This window comes from Pituophis catenifer, unplaced genomic scaffold (genome assembly GCF_029215685.1).
Source record: "Pituophis catenifer annectens isolate HBS135680 unplaced genomic scaffold, rPitCat1.0.hap2 SCAF_9, whole genome shotgun sequence".
Classification (NCBI taxonomy): domain Eukaryota; kingdom Metazoa; phylum Chordata; class Lepidosauria; order Squamata; family Colubridae; genus Pituophis; species Pituophis catenifer.
In genome coordinates, this window is record NW_027256889.1 from 25,652,940 (window position 1) to 25,679,176 (window position 26,237).

Genomic DNA, 26,237 nt, shown 5'->3' on the forward strand with positions numbered 1-26,237 from the left:
ATTCTGGGACAAACCCCAGAATCGCTAAAATAGGCCGCCGCCCCTGCCCTCAGCTCCCGGGACAGCAGAACAGCTGCAGGGCGGTCCTTTGAAGCGCCGCGGCACTTTGGAAAGGTGATAATTGCCGCTTTGCCACCAATGAGTCAATAGGAGGCTTTTTAACCCTTTTTTAGCCAGTGATCCTCCTATATCACCAACGGAGCTTATACAGGAGAGCTGTAAGGTTTCCTTACACTCTCCACGTGGCAATATCACAGCCGGGGTTTTTTTGTGGCTGTAAAGGCGCTTTATAGGGGCTGTTTCTAGGTTTCCTGGACAGTCACCTCTAGAGCAAGTTTCTTCTGCTCACGTGTTACTTGGCAGCCAGTGAGCTAACGTCAGATCCTCTGCTTTGTTTACCTTACCACGTGGCGAAAGTGAAACTAAATCTTTACAGTCGACATCTTGGTCGCAGTGAGTATACTATTGCAAGGGCAGAGCGTTCTTCCCATGGGGAGGGAAATACCATGCCTCAGGGGAAAAAAGCAGATTGCAAGCGCAAGCACTCTTCTAAATCAGAGGGAAAAGACTTGCAAAGGAGGCATAAGGCTTTAGAGAAGCAAATTTCAAAAGCTATTGTTCCCAGTAAGAAAACCTCTCCTCCCCCCGCTATTCCCCCCCTTCCTGTTGTTGAAGTTCACCAAGCTTGGTCTTCAGAAGGTGAGGGAGGGTTCTTATTCAAGAAGAACAGAGCACTCTGCAAAATCCATTTGCAAGTCAAATAATTTCCCCGGCTTCTCCTGATCCTAGCAGAAATGTGACACCAGCACAGGCTGCAAGGGAGTTTCCCTTGCAAGATCAGATTCCAGAGGACCCTTTTAAAAATCTGCCAGAAAACTTACAAGTTTTAATTGAAAGGGCCATTGCTTCTCGAGTGGAGGATGCCTATAAAAGACATAATTCTGGATCAATAATTTCTGAGCATTCCACTCATGCTAGAGTATCTCCTGCAGTTAGTCTTACTGGCTCTCATTCCCCTACTGCTTCAAGGGCTAGTGAATCCTTTGCTTTGGAGATGGATCACCATTCTGATTTATCAGATGATGAGGGCGTAATTCAAGATCAACCTGCCTTTACAGGGTTATTTCCTCCACACAAATTTAAGTCTCTGTTACATAAGGCACGCATTACTGCAGCTCTAGACAATGATGATTACATTAAAGAATTGCAAGAAGATAGCCAGGGTCATAAAAAGGGACTTTTTGCTGAACCTACTCCTGAACAATCCTTTGTTCCAATCCCTCAATTATTTACAGACGTGGTTAAGAAACAATGGTCTAGCCCTGCAACCTTGGCCTCTGCCCTTGCTTCAGATAGGAAGTATTATACGGTTGCACCCAAATTTGCTCAACTGTTGCAAGTCCCCCCTGTGGACAGTCCTGTAGCAGCTCTTTCGTCTCCCTCCTCCTATGTGACAGGAGATACTTCTGAGGGTCTACGACCAGAGGATAAAAAATTAGACTTCCTGTGCAAGAAGAACCACCAGGCTGCTGCATGGGCAATTCAATCGGCTGCCTCAGCCTCCTTTTTCAACCGATCAACCATCCTTTGGCTTCAGCAATTGCAAGCAAGAGTGCCCCCTAGTGAGGTTCGCCTCCATCAGGATATTAATAAAATCATAGCTGCTACTCAATTCTCAGCAGATGCCACTCTAAATTCGGTTAAATTCGCCTCTAGGGCCCTAGCCTCTACTGTATCAGCCCTCAGGATGATCTGGCTCCGTCAGTGGCCAGCAGATCTTCGGGCCAAATGGCGTTTGGCTGCAACTCCATATTCTGCAGCGAAATTATTTGGTGAGTCACTTGAGCCCCTCCTCATTGAAACACGGGACAAGCGTAAGGTTCTTCCTTCAACATCTACACGTGTTGACAGACGATCTTATCCTTATTACAAGAGGGCATCCTTTCGTCCCTATTACCATGGAAACACCTCCCAACAGGGCTTCCCTCAGGGATCAAGCCGGTCTTTGGACCGTCAGTCCTTTCGGGATAGGGGCAGACAATTCACACAGTCCAAGCGGCCCTTTCGTGGCTCCGGCTACCGCCAGTCCTGCGGCCGTAATTCATCACCAAACCTTCCCATTGGAGGCCGCCTGACTCTCTTTGCAGACAGGTGGAAAGCCTCTACCCCAGACCTCTGGGTCCTATCCATAGTAACATTTGGCCTCCCCCTGGAATTTCTATCCACACCTCCGACACGTTTCATTCAATGCCCACCTTACAGCAGCGAGTCCAGACGCCTCCTGATGGACCAAGCGGTTCAACATCTCCTGCATATTCGCACCATAGAGGAGGTCCCTCAAAGTGAATGGAAACAGGGATTTTATTCTATCCTGTTTGTGGTTCCAAAACGGTCGGGGGGGTGGAGGGCAATACTGGATTTAAAATCTCTCAATTCTTACATAGTGTATCACAGATTCAAAATGTGTTCACTAACCTCTAATCTTCAGGGGATTCGTCCCAAAGACTTTCTAGTTTCCATAGATCTCACAGAGGCCTACCTTCACATCCCAATACTTCCAAGGCATCGGCAATATCTCCACTTCAGCTACGCAGGAAAACATCTACAGTACCGGGCCCTTCCCTTCGGCCTGGCGTCCACACCAAGGGTCTTCACAAAGGTACTGGCAGTAGTAGCAGCTCACCTGAGGCAACAACCGGTAAGACTCCAGGCTTACCTGGACGATATTTTGATTCTAGCTCCATCTCACGACCAAGCTTTACACGATCTACACATCACAATTCAAACCTTGACCGAACACGGGTTCCTAGTCAACTACAAGAAGAGCCACTTAGTACCAACCCACAGACTCGTCCACCTTGGGGCCATCATAGATACACATCAAGGCGCAGTCTACCTGTCCTTGGAACGCCGAGCCGACATCAAAGACATGATAGCTCACATTCACAAAAACCCTTCTGTTCCATTGGCCACCTTGTCAAAACTTCTAGGCAAAATGATCTCTTGCATTCAGATCGTCCCCTGGGCACGCCTTCATGCCCGACACCTACAGTGGTTTCTACTGCCTTTCCAACGAAAGCAACAAGCTCACACCATGGCCACTGTCAGAGTCCCACTATCAGTCAGGCGATCACTACACTGGTGGACATCGCCTTCTCTAGACAGGGGATGTCTTTTCATGGACCAAAACAGGATCACCCTCACGACGGACGCCAGTCTTCATGGCTGGGGGGGTGCATCTCGAATCGCATGTGGCTCAAGGTCGTTGGTCTCCATCAGACCTGTCCAACCCCATAAATTGGCTAGAACTGAAGGCCATCCGCCTAGCTCTCATACAGTTTCAACAGCTTGTTCAAAACCATCACGTTCTGGTGCTGACAGACAACGTAGCTGCAAAAGCACATGTCAATCGTCAAGGGGGGACTAGATCGAGATGTCTCATGGAGGAAGCCTTTCGTCTAGGCAAGTGGGCCGAGCAACATCTCCTCTCCATCCAAGCAGATCACATAGCGGGGACAGAAAACATCCAAGCAGATTTCCTCAGCAGGACTCAGATAGACAATGCCGAGTGGCAGCTCCATCCGGACATTTTCCAAGCGATATGCAACAGGTTCGGGTTTCCACGCATAGACCTCTTTGCAACGAATCTGAACACTCAACTTCCTCACTTCTTTTCAAGGTTCCCGACTCCGGGAGCGGAAGGGATCAATGCTCTCCGCCTCACATGGCCTCCCGGTCTTCACTATGCCTTCCCACCTCTGCCTCTGATCCCAGCTCTGCTCCAGAAGGTGGTCGCTGACAGGGCGGAAATAATCCTGATAGCTCCGCACTGGCCACGGTGCCCGTGGTTTGCGGATCTGGTCAATCTCTCCATATCACACCATTGGAGGATTCCATCGGACCAGATCGTCCTGAGGCAGGGAGTCCTGACCCATCCGGAGCCTCAGTGGCTCCAACTGACTGCTTGGCACTTGAAAGGGCCCTCCTAAAGCGGGACATGTATTCAGATAGGGTGATTCCTACTGTACAGGCTTGTAGACGCAGGTCCATGATTAGGATTTACAATATCACCTGGGTAGCTTTTGTACGATGGTGTAGGTCCCACCAGATCAATCCTCTGCTAGCCTCCCCTCCTCAGGTCCTAGAATTCCTGCAGGATAGCTTGGACCGCGGTCTGGCCCACAGCACCCTTAGAAGACATGTGGCGGCACTGTCTACGGCCCTATCCAAGCCCTCTGAACAGCCGCTCACTCACCACCCCATTATTAGAAAATTTCTGAGAGGTGTCAGGCTCTTACGGCCTTCCTCGATTCATAGGTATCCCACTTGGGACTTACCCAGAGTCCTTGACGCCTTGACGGCATCTCCCTTTGAGCCCCTCCGCACGGTCCATCTTCGTTTCCTCACCCTTAAGGTAGCTTTCTTAGTGGCCATAACTTCGGCTCGCCGTATCTCAGAGCTGGCAGCCCTCTCTGTTAGGGAAGATCTATGCATATTCAGACCCGACACCGTCATCTTACGACTGGACCCCTCCTTTATTCCTAAAGTTAATTCACTATTTCATAGGACTCAGGACATTATTCTTCCCAATTTTTGTCCTAGACCTTCCCATAACTTGGAACGGAGGTGGCACACCTTAGATGTGCGGAGGGCTCTGAAAATATACATTACACGAACTGCCCCTTTCAGAAAATCCGAGGCCTTGTTTGTCTCTTTCTTGCCAAGATCCTTAGGGAATAAAGCTTCATCTGCAACAGTTGGTCGCTGGATCAGAGCATGTATTGCCTCGGCATATCAAGCCCAGGCGGTTCCTATTCCCAGTCAAATTACTGCTCACTCCACCTGGAGTGCGGCTACATCGGCGGCCTGGGCAACTCAGGCTTCCCTTGAGGAGGTCTGCAGGGCGGCCACCTGGTCCACCCCCTCGCCATTTATTAGACATTACAAGTTAGATGTCTTTGCTTCTGCGGAAGCGACATTTGGCAGGAGGGTTTTGCAACAGGTGCACCGGTCAGGGGTCTCCCCAGGCCCTTCGTCATCCCGCCCTTAGGACTGCCAAAACTTTGGTATGTCCCACATCTGGACGATGACACAACTGGATCAAGGAAATTAGGCATTGGTCTTACCTTGAAGGCCAAATTTCTTGATAGTTGTGTCATCGTCCAGCCCCTCCCTCTGTCTCAGGGCCTGTACAGTTTGTTTTTTGTTAATGTTAAAGGAGTTTATTTCCAGTTGTCCCGTTGGACCAGTTTCTATTTCTGAGGATGATGGTTCCTGTTGGAGCTTGTTCCTGTGGCCTTCTTCGCCAAACTGGGCCCCAAAGGGAGGAGCAAGGGGCGTGGTCAAAAAAACTATGGCTCAGCCAGCAACAGATCCGACTGAAGCAGCCCACATCTGGACGATGACACAACTATCAAGAAATTTGGCCTTCAAGGTAAGACCAATGCCTATTCTGATCACAATTGGGGTCATAAATTGAGGATTATGTATCACTGATCACCCTTTAGGAACACCCATGTACTAATTTTGTGGTACACGGGTGTTCCTAAAGGAGGGGAAAGGGAGCTATGGACATAATCTCATTTGCATTATTGATAGGACATCATAATGACTAGTCTCAGACAGTGGTGGGATTCAGCCAGTTCGCACCATTTCGGGAGAACCGGTTGTTAACTTTTTGAGCAGTTTGGCAAACTGGTTGTTGGAAGAAATTATTAGGGTAGAGAACTGGTTGTTAAATTACTTGAATCTCACAACTGGTCTCAGACATCTATTAATTGGAAGGAGCATCAAAAGTAAAGTAAAGAAGAAAATGCTGTCCATGTTGTAATTATCTTTCTTAATTCAAAGCTTCAAGTTGATTACTTGGCAAGAAGCTGACTACTTCAGCTTCAACCACAACAATATACAAGCAAATAATAGATACAAACTCAAGATAAACCGCTGCAAAATCGATTGCAGAAAATTCGACTTCAGTAACAGAGTGGTCAATGCCTGGAATGCACTACCTGACTCTGTGGTTTCTTCCCCAAACCCCCAAAACTTTAACCTTTAACTGTCCACTGTTGACCTCACCCCATTCCTAAGAGGTCTGTAAGGGTCATGCATAAGCGCACCAGTGAGCCTTCCATCCCTGTCCTAATATTCCTTTTTACTCTTACTCTTTTCATGTATTCAAATTATGTTTATACTTTTACCTGTTATCTTATATATGCTTGACAAAATAAACTTATGACTTATCATCTCCCATGTTAACTTTAAGAAAAAAGCTATGGAATCTGAATTTGTCAAATTGCAAACAATCAAGAGTTAAAGGGTACAGAATGCCAGGTACTGGGTATTGTGGAATATGAATATTTTTTTACTAACTGTCTTCTATTCAAGACTGCCAAGACCAGACAAAATTTAGAGGAATATTTTGGAGAGAAAATTTATTTTAAACCAGTAATGAGCCAAAGCAATTAAGATTACTTTTAATACTAATAATATTTAAGTCAAAGATTTAAATGTGATTGATAGCTAGACTGGTACAGATATGGGACTAAGTCTACAAGGGAAACTCACTAATTAAATAAATTAAAAATGTGTAAAATATAATCAGCAATCCTGGAATAAATGAAGAGCTTCTTGCTGAGTTAGCAAGTAGCCAGGACTCCTCTGAAATTAGCTGATCGTGTTCCTTTAGACTAAAACAAGGATATGGATTTTTTTTTTTTTTTTTGGGTAGAAAAGAGGGAATAGAAAACCACACTTGATCTTTGAATGACAGGCCATTCTCCCCACTAAATGTGTGAAAACAGGATAAAAATGAAATCTGATTTCAGTTATTTGTTTTTAAATTAGTTAAAATGAAATAAAGTTCACAGCATTTATCTCCATGGATGTATTGATTGCTTTTTCATTTCTGAAGCATTAAAATTATAATTGGAAAAACAGTTAGAAAGACTTGTAGATGCTGCTTATAGTCCTGAACAGTGAAGTTATACATTTCTGGATTAGAGGCCTCTGCATGGCCCGTTTTTCGCTGACAGAGTGCAACTGTCATACATACATGCCGGTTGCCAAGTGCCTGAATTTTAATTACATGACCATGGGGGATGGCTATGATGGTTGTAAGTGCAAGGACCAGTCATTAGTTATAAGTCACTTTTTCAGGGCCTTTGTAACTGGTCACTGAATGAATGGTTGTAAGTTGAGAACTACCTGTATTGCTTCACTGGAAGTTATTCTTTTGAAGCTTTCTTCAACCTCATGTCCCCAAGCAGCACCGAGATTACAACTTCTAAAATTTGGGAAGGCTCACTGAATTTGTAATGTCCGCGTGGAGAAATTCCACGTGCCATTAATGAAATTGAAATGGAGCACGCTCCTCTAGCACCCTATACCAGCAAACTTTCTAGATTGCAAAGTTCAGGCAATCTTCTGCCAGAGATGCTGGCTTTCTAAGGATGTGCTTGAAATGCAACCTGCTTGTATTTATGCACTTGCTTGCATTTAAACTTAAAGAAACCTTCTTCTATTGGCATCTTGAACGGCTGCAATACGAGAAGAGATTTACTGCTCGATGCTACTGGATTTTCAGAGGAATACCTGGGTAGAAGTTCAGAACTTGCAGTCCTTTGGTTCCAGTTGCCAGAGAAAAAAAAATAATTGTTCCCATAGACATTGCCAGATTTATATCCAGCACTTTTCTCTAAAGTGTGCAAGGCAGGAGACTTTGGAAGCTGATACACTACTAACAACACTATGAACTAAGTAAAAAGTGAATGTGAGACTGTCCATCATGGCAGGAATACCAAATGCTTGGCCTCTCCTTTCCAATGCACCAATTCCTTCTCTTCAAGTTTAAGTAGCACTGCTGGATGCTGCTTAAACCATCAACTTCTGTACACATAATCGAGAGTAAAATAATATTCATCTAATTCTTTCTTCAAAAAAACAAGCAACGTATTTACTACATACGACTAAAGCTCTCCTGTCTTTTTGACTGTTTGTAAACTTTGATTGGGCAAAAGTATAAATCAAGGGCCAACAATTTTGGAATCAATAAAGAATAATATTTGTAGCTCAGGGTTGAAATGAAGGTCCTTGGTGGTCTCTGAGCTTACCTGTTTTCTTGCAGATGTTTAACTACTCTAATCAGGTAACATCAGATGATGTTATCTAGTTAGGACAGGGGTCAGCAACCTGCAGCTCTAGAGCCGCATGTGGCTCTTTCACCCCTCTGCTGCAGCTCCCTGTCACTCAAAATATGCGTCACAACTGCCACTGTGCAACACCCACCGGCATGCAATTTATGGAGCTTTTCAACCCCCAGCAGGCCAACTATGGATAAATCCAAGACAAGGAAAGTTTCAGGAGAAAACAGAACGTTTAATTCAACTACATATGCTAGTTTTGTGGCCGCTCAAGAAATAGTCAGGCACGGGAAGGGTTTTGTGGCTCCTGGTGTTTTCTTTTCTGTGGAAAACAGGTCCAAATGGCTCTTTGAGTGTTTAAGGTCACAGTCCCCTGAGTTAGGATAATAAAACATCTGCAAGAAAACAAGCAAGCTCAGAGAGCTCCAAGGATCCCTAGTTTTGTAATCACTGGACCACAAATGGGGTGTTGTGGCCCGTCAGTGGCCTATGCAGCTGGTAGCTGATTCCGACAGCGAGGAGGCTGTTGTGGTGCTGCACCAGCAGCCTGTGCAGCTGGCACTCGAGTCAAACAATGAGGAGGCTGGAGAAGATGTGGTGCCAGAGGCGGGGATTCAGCCAGGGCCTTCAGAACCTCCAGAAGCTCCTATAAATGAAGAGGAAGAAGAGGAGGAGCCTCTTCTCGATGCATGAGCGTACAGAGCTGCCAAAAGGCAGGAGTGGCTCCTCAGGAGGAGGTCTCCTTGAGAGTAAGGCTTGGGGCTAATTGGCCACTCCTCTAGCCTATTTAAGGAAGAAGATGACAGGCAATTTGCAGGAGACAACTTGTTCACATTCCTTTGTGTTTGGATTTTGTTTCTCTTATCAGTTTCCTGCAAATTGCTTCTGGGCATTCTGCCAACCACAGTAAGATCACAGTTATTAATGGATTCATTAACAGAGCCTGACTGGCATACGAGGCTAATGCCTCCTACTAAGGCAGCATTTAACATCCAGCTGCCTGCAATTACTGCGAGTTCAGTTCTCACCAGGCTCAAGGTCGACTCAGCCTTCCATCCTTTCTAAGGGGTAGAATGAGGACCCGGTTTGTGGGGGCAATAAGGTGATCTTGTATAAAAATATACAAAAGTATGAAGGCTATTGCTTAACGCATTGTAAGCAGCCCTGAGTCTCCGGAGAAGGGCGGCATATAAAAATAAAAAATAAATAAAATAAATTAACAGCCTTGGTTCAGAACAGACTGATTTAAATTAGTAAACTAAGGTTTGTATGGACTTTGTGTGTGCTGCGTTCTTTGGGGTCCGTAGCTGGGGCAGAACATGGACTAATTTATAGGACACATACAAAATCCAGGATCCATGACTCCCATGGGATTGAAGACAGGAATGGAGGGAGGGAGGGAGGAGAGAAGGAGTTGGATAGTTGGTTAGTTGGTTGGTTGGTTGGTTGGTTGGAAGGAAGGAAGGAAGGAAAGAAGGAAGGAAGGAGAGAGGATGGAGCAGAGGGAAAGAAGGAAGGAAGACAGGAATAGAGGGAGGGAAGAGGGAAGGAGCTGGAGGGAGGGAGGGAGGGAGGGAGGGAGGGAGGGAGGAAGGAAGGAAGGAAGGAAGGAAGGAAGGAAGGAAGGAAGGAAGGAAGGAAGGAAGGCGCTCACCAATTAGGAATAAGGGACCAAGTTGAATGGAGGCATTTGCAAGCATTGTACTGATCCCAGAACCAATTTGCTTCTATAAAAGGTAAGTGTAGAGCAACTGTCAAAGAGGAGACAAATCAATAGTTGTTTTTTTCTTATTCCAGATGAATTGTGGCAATAGGGGGAATAATAAATAAAGAGTGAACTTTGTATCAGTTTATGCATCTGGGCACACTGTTTCATACTCTCAGATCCCTGGTGGCTGATCGCTTAGGGGCTTTAAAAGACACACCGCGAAGCATATTTTGTGACTCGGAAAGATCAAACATATAAGAAGCTTTGCATGAACATCTAGGGAGCCTCCTTTGGGTTTCAAAGATCTCTCTTCCAGACTCAGCTCCCCGGTTGGGAAATGGGAACAGTTTGCAAAAATTCAAAATCAAAACCATCAGTTCATATTCATAGCATTTGGTAGGCTTTCTCCAACTTTGATTCCTATGTATTACAGCCAGTTGTAGCCCTCCAAGTGGATTCCTACAAACCAGAAAGTGATAGAGAGGTCAAGGGAGGGATTGCTCTTAAAAGAAAAGTCCGGCCTTAGGCATGAAAGACTGGGTAGTTTTGGGCCAATCGCACCAGGAGACGGTGAATTCTAGTCCTGCCTTAGACATGGAAAACTGGTTATTTTGGGCCAATCGTACCAGAAAACGGTGAATTCTAGTCCTGCCTTAAGTATGAAAGACTGTAATTTGGGGCCAATCACCAGGAGACAGTGAATTCTAGTCCTGCCTTAGACATGGAAAACTGGATAATTTTGGGCCAATCACACCAGGAAACTATGAATTCTAGTCCTGCCTTAAATAAGAAAGACTGTAATTTGGGGCCAATCACCAGGAGACTGTGGTGGGCATGAAAGCCTATTGGGTGACCTTGGACCAGGCACTGTCTTTCAGTCCAATTCACCTCACAGGCTTGTTTTTGTGGGAAGAATAGGAGGACAAAGGAGTATTAGTAAGGTGACCAGATGTCCCACTTTTGGTGGGACAGTCCCAATTTTTAGCAATTTGTCCTGCGTCCCGCGGCGTTTTAAAAAAGTCCCAATTTTTCATTCTGCCTCCTGAGTCCCAGCTGATGGCTAGAGGAAAAAAAAACTGTTTAAACTCTTGCCGCGGGGCTTCAAAGGTCCGCCCTACAACTGTTCTGTGTTAAAAGAAAACAAGTGAGTAGACCCATGCCTGCAAAAATAGAAAAAACAGCCCCTTACAGCTTCTGTGTAGATTAATTAGCACGTTGATTAGCTCGGCTTCCCTACTCTCAGCTGATTTGCTCTCAGCTGTTTTGCGCAGGGCTCTTGCTGCTTGCTAAATTGCTCGAGCAGATTTTTTTTTCTCCTTGTGCAAACCAAGCTCAAAACGAAACTGAAAGTGAAACAGGCTGTTGGCTTGTTTGCTGCAACGTTGGAAAGTTAGGCAGCAGATTTCTTTTTTTTTTTCCTCACCAAAAAAGGTAGGTGCAAACAATGGGAAATTTAGGGCAAAAGAGGAGAGTTCAAGATTTTAAAACACAAAAGAAAAAAAGCTCTATTTAACTAGGGAATTGTAATAATTGAGATACTATTAATTGTATATTGTGTTGAAAGCAGAAATGGTTAAGTTGTGGTTTGGAGGAATATATGGGGGAAATTATTTGGTTTATTATTATTGATAAATATAATTAATTGATTTGTAAGAAATTGGATTGCATGGAAATAATTGGAATATTCATGTTCATATTGATTAATATACAAAAAAGATAGTTATATAACTAATTGATTTATATTAAAATGTTGAATTTGTATTAAACAACTGTATTACATAATTACCTAATTAAACAATGTGAGGATGGATATAAAAATAGATGACAATGGGAAGGGGTATAATATAGAATAGAAGGGAAAAATTGAATTTGATTTAGAGATGAGGATGAAGGCTAATATTGTTTTTTTAAAAAAATAGATGAGGAATAAATATGGCAAAAAGGAAATATAGAAATTGTAAATTTAATTGAAATGACTAAACACTGTTTAAATTTGTGAACCGGCCAAATACTCTGTTCAAAGAAAATACATTGTATGTTTGTATGTGTGTTTCTAATTATTGCTATTTATTCATATTTGTTCTCTTTTATTCTTTAAAGTTTAACAATTCATTCTTTATCTTAATATCTTTATATTTGTTTGGGGTTGGCTTTCTTCCCTTTCATCTTTTTTATTGTACAGCAATCTTTCTCCTCAAACCTACCACCTCTCTCTTTTCTTTCCTTCTTACTTTCTCTTCCTCCCCCTCTTCTTCTCCTCCCTACTTCCTCTTCCTTTCTCCTTCTCCTCCTCTCTTCCTCCCTCTCTTACCCTCCCTCCTACTCTAATTTCCCTTCCCTTCCTTCATCCCTCTCTATTGCTGTATCCTTTTATGCATATGGATTACTCAGAGGGCTAAAAAAGTTATTTTTGACTGGTCCTCACACTTTTGACTAGTCCTCGAACTTATGACTGTCCTCACATTTTACGTTTTTTGTCCTATCTTGTCACCATGGTGAAGAGAAGCAGTTGTGAAATGAGTGACATGGTTGTTAAGAATGCTGCACGGGCATAAATGTGAGGATGGTCATAAGTGTGAGGAGCAGTCAAAAGTGCGAGGACCTGTCAGAAATGACTTTTTTCAGCCCTCTGAGTAGTCCCTATACACATAGCCATGGCCACCCGGTCACATGACCAGCTAGCCACGCCCACCCAGTCACATGACCTCCAAGCCACGCCCACAAAATAAGCCACGCCCACAATGGTGTCCCTCTTTACCAATGTTAAAATCTGGTCACCTTAAGTATTAGATACATTCCACCACCAGCTTGAGTGATTTATAATAATAATAATAATGGGATGGAAGCAAATAAATAGCATACTGTAAATAAATAACACCCAGTCCCCAAATTCTGCACCTGCCCTGCCAAATCCCAGGAGTTCTTTCCATATACAGGTAGTCCTTGACTTACAAAAATTCATTTAGTGACCATTCAAAGTTACAACGGTACTGAAAAAAGGTGACTTATGACGGTTTTTCACACTTCTAACCATTGCAGCATCCCCGTGGTCACAAGATCAAAATTCAGACACTTGGCCAACTGATTCACATTTATGACGGTTGCAGGAATCAGGTGATCCCCTTTTGCGACCTTCTGACAAGCAGAGTCAATGGGGAAGCCAGATTCACTTAACAACCATGTGACTAACTTAACTCGAAGTAACAGTCACAGAGGTGGAAGGGATCTTGGAGGTCATCTAGTCCAACCCCACTGCTCACGCAGGAGAACTATACTAGGGATTGCACTGATTCACTTAACAACTGTGGCAAGACAGGTCGTAAAATGGGGCAAAACTCACTTTGCAAACATTTCACTTAGGAACAGAAACGTGGGGGCTCCATGGTGGTCATAAGTCAAGGACTACCTGTAAATTGCTGCAGAAGCTGGGCCAAGCAGCAGTGAAAAATAGGTGGGTGGCCGTGTCTTCTCAGGAACACAGGCATGGTGCTGAAATTCCGCATTTCACCCTCCATGGATCAGGAAGGGCGATGCTCAGATTTCTCTCGGCAGCCCTCACCTGAATGACAGGCCTATTAGCACCATTGATGCAAGAACCAGATACTAAGAGACTTCAATGACCCCAGTCAGAAATTTGACTCCCATCAAGATAACAAGCTGATGTGTGAGGAAAGAAAGAGTTTCCGGAAGCCTTCATTGCAGGTCAGGGAGAAGGAGCAAAAAATAAATGTTTAGACCTCCGTTTGGGGGCAGAAGCAGCACAACCCCACTGTGAAAATTGTGCAGAATTGTCAATGGAGATTCTCAGTCATCCAGATGGTGGTTGTTCCAAAGGGACTTTTTTTCAAGAAGCCATTGGACTTTCTGGTTTTTCTTTGAAGTCAATGAGGCCATCTGTGTCAAAACCAGTGGTGGGAGGCAGCCAGTTCGCACCTATTCGGGAGAACCGGTTGTTAACTTTCTAAGCAGTTCGGAGAACCGGTTGTTGGAAGAAACCTTATTTTGTTTTTTCCTACTTTACAGGGCTAATCCTGTAAGGAAAGCAGGAAGGAAACATTCTGGTGTTGTTTCTAGCCTAATCTTTATTGCTCTGCTTACAGAAACTGCCTCTCTGGTTAACCCTTATTACATTGTAACAGCTAAGGTGAAGCTGTTAACATGACATTGAGTTGACCATGCCCACACGGTCACATGACTACCGAGCCACGCCTACCCAGCTGATCCCTAGGGCAGAGAACTGGTTGTTAAATTATTTGAATCCCACCACTGGTCAAAACTGAACATAGTTTGTGTTCGGAGGCGGGGGGGATTCAACAGAGGGGTGGGATACGACATCTATCTCCAGTCTACACCACAGTCCTTTCAGCAATTCCAAGTAGGCTCCACAACCATTTGCACCACTCAGGGGACCCTGAGGACCAGGGATGGGTTCTACTTACCTTTACTACCGGTTTGCAACAGGAGCGCGCGCACTTCTGCACATGCACAGCTCATCAGTGATGATGTCAGGGCGGGTGGGCGGAGCCTCCCGCCGCCATTACTACTGGTTCGCAAGAACCAGACAGAACCAGGAGCAACCCACCACTGCTGAGGACACAGATAAACCTTAAGGACAGGCGGCCTTAATGACTCACCAAAAGGATGCAAATGACCAGCTGTCTGCAAGGAGAATAAATCCTTCCATTCCCCATCATCCAGAGCTGAAGAAGCTTCTTGGATGAGAAGTGAAACGTCTTCAAAGAAAAAATAGAAAGTCCAATGGCCTCTTGCTCAGAAATGGTTCTTCGTTTATTCATTAGCGTAGTTCTCTATACAGCCCACCCTGATCAAAAAGCAGGTCCCATGATTTTGTGTGTGCTCACACCGCTTGTGCAAATGTAGCTTTCCCTGCTCATCCGCCACTTGCACGGCCTGGTTGCCATTGGGCCATGGCCCAGTAGCGGTCCGCAGACCAGGGGTTAGGGACTCCTGCTCTAGGGCAAACTGCACATTGAAGTAACTCCGCGGTGCAGTTTTGTGTGCCTATCAATTCCCTGGCTTGATTTTCCTTGTTATATTAACAGTGTGTACCTGTGCCTCACGATATCAAACAAGTGAAATTAATAGCACTGCAACTTTGGAACACACTGTACTTGGCAGCACAAAGAAGCTGCTCTTAATTGAAAGACCTCCTGTAAAAAAAATGGAGGCTGCAGATGATTTGAAGGAAAATAGCGTATGGGTTGGCGTCTGCCTTGGATGTGCTCCCCGAATGCCACCGACATCATGTTGCAAGGACCCGACTCCTGTGTAGATCTGCCACTGGTGATCATTTGCAATCAGTATGTGAAATAGGACATTGCCCTGGGCTTCCTTTGTGCCAGGGCTCAGCCAAGAAATTTGATTTAATATCGAGGCTGAGTCATAGGATAAATTATGGAAAATGACAGTGAATGTACCGAGACTACATCGATCTCACTACTGAAGAGAACACAGAGCCAGGTACACAGGCCAAGCCTTCCTAAATCTTGAGTAGCAGGATCATGGAAAGTAAAGAGCTGGATGGACTGTGGACATCACCTAATCCAGACCTGGGGACTTTACAGCCCAAGGGCTACTTCCCATCCTTGGACTATCCCTGTCCAGATCATGAGGGTGGAGAGGGTGTGGGGTTGGGAGCAGGGTAGCAGCAGGATAGGATGGTGGTCAGTGGTGGTTACCCTCGGTTGTCACAAGAACCGGTAGTAAAACCGGCGGGAGGCTCCGCCCACTGACCCGGACATCATCATAGGTGATCTGTGCATCTGCGCACACGGGCACGATGCGAAGCAGTAGTAAATGTAAGTAGAACCCACCCCTGGTGGTGGTTCACCAGAACAGTCCCAGTTTCTCATGCTGCCCATTGGCAAAATTAATTGCCCATCCCTGACCTAGTCCAAGCTCTGCTTTTTGCAAGAATTTAGAGCCAGTTTGCTAAAGTGGTGAAAGCATCAGGCTAGCAGCTAGGAAACAGCAAGTTCTAGTCTCACTTTGGGAATGAAAGCTAGCTGGGTGATTGATTGATTGATTGATTGATTGATTGATTGATTGGTTCAATTTATAAGCCTCCCTTCTCCGGAGACTCAGGGCAGCTTACAATGCGTTAAGCAATAGCCTTCATACTTTTGTATATACCTGCTTAGTAGGGCTTTTGGCCCCTCCTAAGCGGTGTTCTTTTTTATACAAAGTCAGCTTATTGCCCCCACAATCCGGGTCCTCATTTTACCTACCTCGGAAGGATGGAAGGCTGAGTCAACCTTGAGCCTGGTGAGATTTGAACTCGCAGTAATTACAGGCAGCTGGTGCTACTTAACAGCACTTTAGTCTGCTGCGCCACCAAAGGTTGCTTTGGGCCAATCACTCTCTTTCAGATCATCCCACTTTACAGGGTTGTTGTTCTGGGGGATATAAGAGGAAGGAGTACTGTGTGTATTCACCACATTGAGTAATTTATAAAAATAATAATGGCGGGATATAAATAAATAAAATCTGCTACCACTTGATAGATGACCAGACTTCTGCTAGCACAATTCATCCGGATATAAAACCCTATTCTTGCCTTCCCTTAAAGAAGCACACACATTCTTCACAACTTTATCCCTTCATTCCTCTTTGCTCTTTGCACCTTCATTTCATCTGTGAATTAGACCAAGATTTTATTTTTAGGAAATGTCAATGCTTCCTTTCCTTCTTTTCAATTTGTTGGTAGGGGAATAACATGGCTCGGTTGGAGAGACTGTGGGATGGAAAAGGGATGCAGAGAACAAAATGATCCTTTGCTTCCAAAGAAAGATTTAAATACAGGTAGTACTCAACCTAACGAAACAAGGCCAACAGTGGATGGACTCCACGAGTCAAAAGATAGAAAAACTCAAAGAAATAGTACAAGATCGGATGATGTGAAGAAACCTGTCTCATAGAATCAACAAGAATTGGACACAATTGAATGGATATCATCATCGTCATCATCAGTACTTGACTTATGACCAAATTGCTTAGTGACCATTTGAAGTTATGACAGATCTCCTTATGGCTAGTTATAGGCTGGACTCAAAGATGTGATGGCATTTATGGTAGTTTGAAGCTTCCCACAATCGTGTGACTGTGATTTGTGATTTTTTTTTGGTAGAAACTGGCATTTACTTCTGGTTTCTGGTAAAAAAGAAAAAAGAAACACCTCACCCATGGTGGACAATGAATACACTTAATGACTAAGACACCTGTTTAATGACCACTGGGAAAAAAGTAATAGAATTGGGCATGGACCAGGGGTGAAATCTAGCAGGTTCTGACAGGTTCTGCAGAACTGGTAGCAGACATTTTGAGCAGTTTAGAGAACTGGCAAATGCCACCTCTGGCTGGCCCCAGAGTGGGTGGGAATGGGGATTTTGCAATATCCTTCCCCCAGGAATGGGGAGGGAATGGGGATTTTGCAGTATCCTTCTCCTGCCATGCCCACTAAGTCACACCATGCCCAAGCCACGCCCACAGAGCCGGTAGTAAAAATATTTGGATTTCACATTTGGCATGGACACATGGTGATCCGTTTAACTATTGGCACGATTTAACAATCATACTTGCAGGCTCAGTTACTATTGAGGACAACTGTATAGAAACCCAGTGATATGCAGGGCAAGAAAACCTATTGATCTCCCTGGTATGATTTCACTGTGGCAACATTATACATGGTTTTTCTAAGAATGCTAAATACAGTTTTAACACGTTCCCTCTTGCCAGTGGCTGCTGGTTTATAAATAACCACTATGGTTACTTGCCTGCGGGCATCCAAATGTTGAAAAATTGGAACATTTTGAGATAGTATCAGCTTTATAAAACTGATTGACAAAAGCATATAGAACTAGGGGTGGAACAATCTGTTATCTTTCATCATGTAAAAATTCATGTTCTTTTTCCTGGGCTTTTTCCCCCAAGATGCACTTTGGTGAGCAATGTTTCTGAATACAATAGATGTTCGGTTTTTTCCCCCCTTATACATTTGTTGTGCATTTCTCCCTAATATTAACCTTTTTTTTTTAATGGGAGAACAGCATCATGACACTTAAGAGAAGTAAGAACTGCGAAAGATAACTATATTTTGGTCTGTGTATCACTTGAAAAGCAACAGTAACTATGTTTTCATGAAAATGCATGCCAAAGTGTTCTACTTTCCTAATAGGCTGATTATTCTATCAACTAAAATGTGTATTTTTCCAAATGTTCCAATGTAGAATAAACAACAAGGCTCATACATACAGAAAGTACGAGCAAAAGAAACACATACATTAGCTATCAATTACATTTAGGGCAGTTTTAAAAAATGAAATTGCCAATGAATCCAGAAATAGACCAACATGAATTTAATGCTAAGAATTGAAAATCTGGGTTATGGATGGAAATTATACGTTCTCCCATCTCAAGTATTAACACTGGAATATCTTCCCCATGGAAACCACTCGGCCTCATTTTGAGAGGCATATTGCTTAAAATGTTATCACAAAACTTTTTGAAATGATTGATGGTATGACTTTTTCCCCTACTGGCCATTATCAGCCTAGAAATTCAGTCAGGGACTTTGAGCCAGTCACAATCTTCTCAAGACAAAATGGATGGTGAAATTGATGGTGCTGGCCGATTTGTTGAAAATTGACCACTTTGTTCAAACACAAGATATTGACTAATTTTAATGCTGATTGAAAGTTTCTTATGATATGGATTTGATGATCAGAAATGTAATAAATAATAGAAAAAAAACATACTGCAAATGTAAATTTATACTTATGTCTAATCATAAAAGAAAAGTGCACATAGTCAAGGCTATGGTGTTCCCAGTTGCAATGGATGGCTGTGAAAGTTGGACCATAAGAAAGACTGAGCACCAAAGAATTGAGGCCTTTGATCTCTGGTGCTGGAGAAGACTCCTGTGAGTCCCTTGGACTGCAAGGCAATCCAACTGGTCAGTCCTAGAGGAGATCAACCCTGATTGCTTTTTAGAAGGCCAGATCCTGAAGAGGAAACTCAAATACTTTGGCCACCTAATGAGAAGGAAGGACTCCCTGGAGAAGAGCCTAATGCTGGGAAAGATTGAGGGCAAAAGAAGAAGGGGATGGCAGAGAACGAGGTGGCTGGATGGAGTTACTGAAGCAGTTGGTGTGAGCTTAAATGGTCTCAGAGGAATGTTGTCCATGGGGTCGCAAGAGGTCAGACACGATTTTGCAACTAAGAACAAAAATCATAAAAGTCAGAAGTAATTTATTTGCATTTCTTTTTCATTCTGCAGATTTGGCTTTGCTTTCTTTATTCATTCTTCTCTCTTCTTTCTAAATGATCAGTATTTGTTAAATTTTAGCTCTTTATTTTTTTTAAAAAAAAATCTCAACACAAACTACCTCACAGGGATATGGTGGGGGAACTGGAGGAGTGAGGGGACCAATTTATATAAATAACATAAAATTCAAAATATATATCCAAGGTACCAATCATTACAACTTTTCCCCAAGTTATGTGCTTGCAAATAGGCCAAGAATTACAGTTTATAAATATACCTCCACAATTAGGTTAAGCTTATCCATGGATAAGTTTATTATCCATGAGTATGAATGGCAATATAGGTGGTTCTCAACTTACAACCACAATTGAGCCCAACATTTATGTTGCTAATCGAAAAAATTGTTATATGAGTTTTGCCCCATTTTACAACCTTCCTTGCCACATTTGTCAAGTGAATCACTGCAGTTCTTTAATTAGTAACACCGTTGTTAAGTGAATCTGGTTCCCTATTGATTTTGTTTGTCAGAAGGTCACAAAAGGTGATCACATGACCCCAGGACACTGCAACCATCATAAATGTAAGTCAGTTTCCAAGCATCTGAATTTTGATCATGTGTTCATGGGGATGTTGCAATGGTCATAAGTCACTTTTTTCAGTGTTGTTGCAACTTCGAACAGTCTCTAAATGAACTGTTGTAAGTCGAGGATTACCTGTACTTTTTAAAAATATCTGTATTTACTATACATGCACATAGTCCTCACTTACCAACAGTAAATCGGATTGGGAACTCTGTCACTAAGTTAAACAGTTCTAGGACACAACATCAAATTATTGTGCTGCTGACTTAACGATGGAAGTTCCAGCAGTCCCAGCTGCCATCGTTAGACAAATCCTGTGTAGTCCCAGCATCCCACAGTCACATGATTATCATTTGTGACCTCCCACCGGTTTCCCCATTGCTTTTCAGAAGCTGGCAGTAAAAATCCCAAATAGCCATAACTAAGAGGACTTACATCATAAGTGCCCCTTGTCTAATGCCACTAGAACTTTGAACAATCATTGAACGGGCAGACATTAAACAGGGGCTACCTGTAATTGTGTATAAGCCCATCTGCAAAAAAGGAAACACTCAAATTTTTAATCAAAACATCATGAAAAATGTTGGTTGGTGATTCATTTTTCTGTGGTATTTTGGATAAAAATTCTAGGGTCAGCTTCTTGGCAGTTGGGCTTATATCCAAGCATACATGGTAGTGTATTCATGTGACATCCAACATAATTCTTGGCTCAGGAGTTGACCTAAAGGTATCTAGTCCTGCTTGATGCCTCTGATGTTCTCAGCCACACAATAAAATGGACTGCAAGCAGCAGGACATCTGGCAGGCCTTCAGTTGCAAAACAATTTTAGTTTGCAGCTCAAAGTGTGCTAGAAGTCCTCCTGCTTGCAGTCCATAGTAGTGTGTGGCTGAGAACATCAGAGGTACAAAGCAGGTGTAAATATCTCTTGTTTACGCCTGCTAAAAATGATGCAGTAAGAATAATACCACAAGATTTTTGCTGTTGTGGTCCACCAACAGCCTGTGGAACTGGCAGCGGAATCTGACAGTGAGGAGGCTGGGGAGGACAATGGGCTAGTCCTGGAGTCAGGGAAAGCCCGGACGAGGGCTCTCCATGGAGGCAGAGATGGGGCCCGGGCCATCTGGGAGCGATGCATGGACTCTGGAGCATCCAGAGGTGGATAGCAGAGAGGCAGAGGAACAGGAGGAGCCTGTTCCTAGTGCATGCATGTGAAGAGCTGCCATAAGGCAAGAGCAGCTAAAGCAAAAAGGACGTCTCAGGAGTAAGGCCAGGAGATGATTGGCCCCTCCCAGAAGGCTTAAAAGAGCAGCAAAGGCTCTTGGGATCTTTGTAGGAAAGCAACGTTGCTACATTTGTTTCTTGTTAGCCTCTCTTGCTTCTGAACTTTTGCCAAGAAAAGCCTTTGGCAGGGTGCCAAAGAAGACAAAGTTTGGTGATAAGGCCGAAAGACTGTTTATGAAGAATTTGTTTTGGAATTAATTTGGACTAAGCTGAGAATGAAGTAATTCTCAGCTGTTCTAATAAAATATGTTTGTTTAGGACTGATTGTGTCTGGTAATAACTACTTGGGCCTAGATCACAACATTTGCTTACAATTTTTGAAGAGGAAGAGATGGAAGGCTGCATGGTGATGCAAATGATGATGTTTAGCAGAAGCCAGAAAAACCAATCTATTTGAATGTCTAATGCAGAATCTCAGTAAAATGCTCAAATAATGTTTTGATGGATTAAGAACCTCATTTTAAGATCACAGGAAATGTATCTAACTTTTTTAAATGCCAAGTTTGTAGAACATGAAGCTCCAATTCTCTGTGTAAATTAGCCATTTTTCCTGTTATAACCATTTTAGTATTCTGTGTAAGAAGCTGAAATGCTTGTTTGGCTTTTAAAGGAAACTTTGTCTATTTCTCCTGAGATTTCAGAGGCAGCCAAAACACCTATTCCAGACAGAGAGCATTACAAATGTTTTAACTTAATAAACTGTTCTTGTCAAACTAAACCTTTTTGGTTAAAATATTGAAAAGTTTGAAAAGTATGGGCTAAATGAACATTTAGCTGATCCAGGATACACAGCCCACTCATCCACACCGCAAAAGAGGTGATGATCCAATATTTTTAAATTAAATTAATTCCAACAAGTCAATTTCTCATAAAAACAAGAGCAAAACTTAAGTTCTTATTCAATAGAACATAGAATGTAATAGGGTTAGAAGGGACGTTAGAGGTAATCTAGTCCAACCTCCTGCTTGAACAGGAAACCCTATACCATTACAGAGAAATGGCTGACCAGTCTCTTCTTGAAATCTTCAGTGATGGAACATTCACAATTCCAGCAGGCAAGCTGTTCCATTGATTAATTGTCCTCATTATCAGGAAATTTCTCTTTAGTTCTAGATTGAATCTCTCTTTAATTATCTGTCATCGGCACCTCTATAACTGTCTGGTTTGGTTCTGCAACCCAACAAGACAGACACAAATTTCAGAGGATAATTAGAACTGCAGAAGAAACAATGGCTACCAACCTGCCTTCCATTGAGGACCTGTATACTGCACGAGTCAAAAAGAGGGCTGTGAAAATATTTACAGACCCCTCGCATCCTGGACACAAACTGTTTCAACTCCTACCCTCAAAATGGCGCTATAGAGCACTGCACACCAGAACAACTAGACACAAGAACAGTTTTCCCCCGAATGCCATCACTCTGCTAAACAAATAATTCCCTCAACACATTCAAACTATGTACTAAGTCTGCACTACTATTAATTTTCTCATCGTTCCCCTCACCCATCTCCTCCCACTTATGACTATATGACTGTAACTTTGTTGCTGGTATCCTTACAATTTATATTGACTGTTTCCCTATGACTATCATTCAGTGTTGTACCTTATGGTTCTTGACGTCCTTCGGGAGAAGGGTGGTATATAAATTTAAATATTTTATTAGAATTTTTGGCCAATTGATTTAATTGTTTTAACTTGTTTTTAATTTTTCTATTGTCATGATTTTATTTCTGGCTGTACACTGCCCTGAGTCCTTCGGGAGAAGGGCGGTATAGAAATTTAATAAAAATAAAAAAAATATTAAAAAAAATATAAAAATTTAAATTTAAATATTTAAATTTGACGAATGTATCTTTTCTTTTATGTACTCCGAGAGCGTATGCACCAAGACAAATTCCTTGTGTGTCCAATCATTCTTGGCCAATAAAGAATTCTATTCTATCCTATCCTATCCTATCCTATCCTATCCTATCCTATCCTATCCTATCCTATCCTATCCTATCCTATCTTATCCTTCTTGTCCTGCCCTCAGATGCTTAGTAGAATAGATTGACCCCCTCTCTTCTCTGAGACAGTCCCTCAAGTATTGGAAGACAGCTATCGTATCACCCCTAATCCTTCTCTTCATTAGACATACCTAATTTCCTTAACCATTCATCAAATAGTTTAGTCTCCAGTCCCCTAATCATCTTTGTTGCTCTTCTCTGTACTCTTTCTAGCATCTGAATGTTTTTTTGTATCATGGTGTCCAGAACTGGATCCAGTATTCCAAGTGTGGTCAGAAGGTCTATTGTTCTGGACATGCAATAGAATTCCTGCTATGCTTAGAACTATGAACTTGTCACAATTTTAAAGATGCCAAATAAGAACTCTCAGTTGGACCCAAAATGTCAAATATTTAACATAATCATGCCAGTACAAAAGAGAGATACATCCAAGCCCTCCATATTTATATGGGAATCCTTCTTTCAAAACTTATACCAATTGGGGAATTTTTCACATTTATTATTCCCTGTAAGCTCATTGGTATTTTCAGCCATCTATGAATGTCACTATTAATCTGTGTTATGCAGTTAGAAATAGTCCAGTACTCCAAGAAGTACCTTTTCTTAGCAATTATTCCTGAATATTTAGTAGGATCTAAATTTTTTAAAAATGAAATTTCATTTTTTTAGTATTTCCATAGAAACTGTTGCTTGTTGGTAAGATTTTAGATTTATTCCAATGTACAGTATAACCAGAATATTTACCATATTGCTATACTATCTCCACAAAATGAGGTAAATAGTTCTGATAATTATTTAAAAGCCCTGTAATATTATCAGCACAAAATAATAATGTATGCTCTGTTTCAGATATATGATTTATGCACCTGAGGGCAAGACAAATAGTAACAAATGAAACATTATCAAAGAGAGATCCAACATAGAATTAAGGAGAAATATCCTGTCAGTGAGAACAATTAATCAGTGGAACAAAATTCTTGCCTCAAGCATTTGTGGGTGCTCCATCACTGGAGGTTTTTAAGAAGAGATTGGACAACCATTTTTCTGAAATGGTACAGAGTCTCCTGCTTGAAGAGAAAGTTGGACCCAAAGATCTTCAAGTTCTTTTCAACTCTGCTATTCTGTATTCCTTAGACACTTATTGCATATTGAATGATTATCACACATTGTCAATAATAATAATAATAATAATAATAATAATAATAATAATAATAATAATAATAATAATAACCTGGCCATCGAAACTACAAGGCTATGAAAGAAACATGTAACCGTGATACCCATTGTCATCGGGGCACTTGGTACCATGTCCAAGAATTTTACAAAACACATCAAGAAATTGCAGCTTCCTGCAATAACACCAGTGGAACTGCAAAAAACTGCGCTACTCAGAACATCATATATTTTAAGAATATACTTGGTTGATACCTAGGACGCTGGCAGCAACCCATATCAACCATTAGCACCAGTCAATCGTATTTATGACATATCTTTAAATGTCCAGTTGACTGAGTTTCATGTTTTTTTTTATTGCAAAAGTTTTACAATTAGATTTTCACCCCTTTTTTCACCCCCCCCCACCTCCCTCCCCAAACCCTCCCTAACCCTCCCTAACCCTCCCCCCCCAGACTTCCCTATTATATACTCATAACTAATAACACTAATAAACAAGCTTAAACCCATCCCTCCCCCTGTATAATTTTTCCTCTTTATCTCTTTACATTAAAATATTTCTAATACATTAAAATATTTCTAATACATTATTTTCAAATAAAAGCTATTTGATACTTTCTAGTTTGGTATTTGTTCTGAACATATTCTATCCACCTTTTCCATTCCCATTCATAAGTCTCTTGTGAACGATCTTTTAAATATGCTGAAATCTTCGCCATCTCAGCAAAACTGGCCATCTTCAAAGTCCATTCCTCGATAGTGGGTAAAGCTTCATTCTTCCAATATTTACCTATCAACAATCTTGCTGCTGTTATCATATACAATATCAGTTTTATCTCACCCCGTGTAAAACCATTAACTATACCCAATAAAAACAACTGTGGAGAAAATTGAATTTTTTTCCTCAAAACATTCTGCATGACCCACCAAATTTTTATCCAAAAAGCCTTAACTTTCCTACAGGTCCACCAAACATGATAATACGTGGCATCTAAACATTCACATCTCCAACATTTTGGCTGAACATTAGGGTACATACATGACAACTTTTTGGGATCTAAATGCCATCTATAAAACATTTTATAAAAATTTTCTCTCAGGTTTTGCGACTGTGTAAATTTAACATTCTGAACCCAAATTTTTTCCCATGTTTCCAGCATCACTGGTTCTTCAAAATTCTGTGCCCACTTAATCATACAGTCTTTAACTAATTCAGTTTCTGAATCTCTTTCTAGCAGAACATTATAAAGCCTTTTAATATGCATTGGACCTTTCTCTCTTATATGTCTAACCAATTCTTCCTCATGCAACATAATACCAATTTTTTGGTCCTCTTTCCATCTCAGTTGTAATTGATTATATTGTAACCAAGTTAGATTAAGCCCTTCATCCAACAGTGTCTGTAATGTCTTCAGCTGCCATCTGCCCGCATCTGTAAAAAGAACCTCTTTGTATAAAAACCCCCCGAGTGACATTATATTTGTATTCCACAAAGTATGACCAAGATCCAGCCATAACGGTATTTTGTAATCCCATTTGAGTCGGTGCTTCTTCCAAACTCTCATCAAAGAGTCTCTAAGTATATGACTTTTAAATACTTTATCAACTTTGTCATCGTAGAATAAGTAGGCATGCCATCCAAATTCAAGGTCAAAACTTTCTGCTTTCAATATTCCAGTCTTTTTACTTCCAAACCAATCACTTGTTAAAGTTAAAGCTGCTGCATCATAATATAACTGTAGGTTTGGGAGTTTAAGACCTCCTCTTTCTGGAACATCTTGCATAATTTTCAATTTCACTCTCGGCTTCTTCTCGTTCCAGACAAACTTATTCACACCAGACTGCCAGACTTTCAATTGTTTATCACTTTTAAGCACCGGAATCATTTGAAACAAAAACAGAAATCTTGGCAAAATGTTCATCTTAACTGCTGCTATTCTTCCAAGTAGAGACAGTTGCAGCTTTTTCCAAGTCTCCATATCCTTCTGAACCTCTCGCCACAACACCTCATAATTATTTTGAAACAATTTCATGTTTGATTCTGCAACCTGAACTCCAAGATATT

General features: G+C 42.1%; 1 protein-coding gene across 1 annotated transcript in view; it reads right to left on the bottom strand.

Annotated features, from left to right (window-relative positions):
• The window catches only part of ADGRB2 (adhesion G protein-coupled receptor B2), a 329,562-nt gene that overhangs the window by 260,222 nt on the left and 43,103 nt on the right, over nucleotides 1-26,237 (bottom strand). The gene's annotated exons all lie outside the window — the stretch shown is intronic.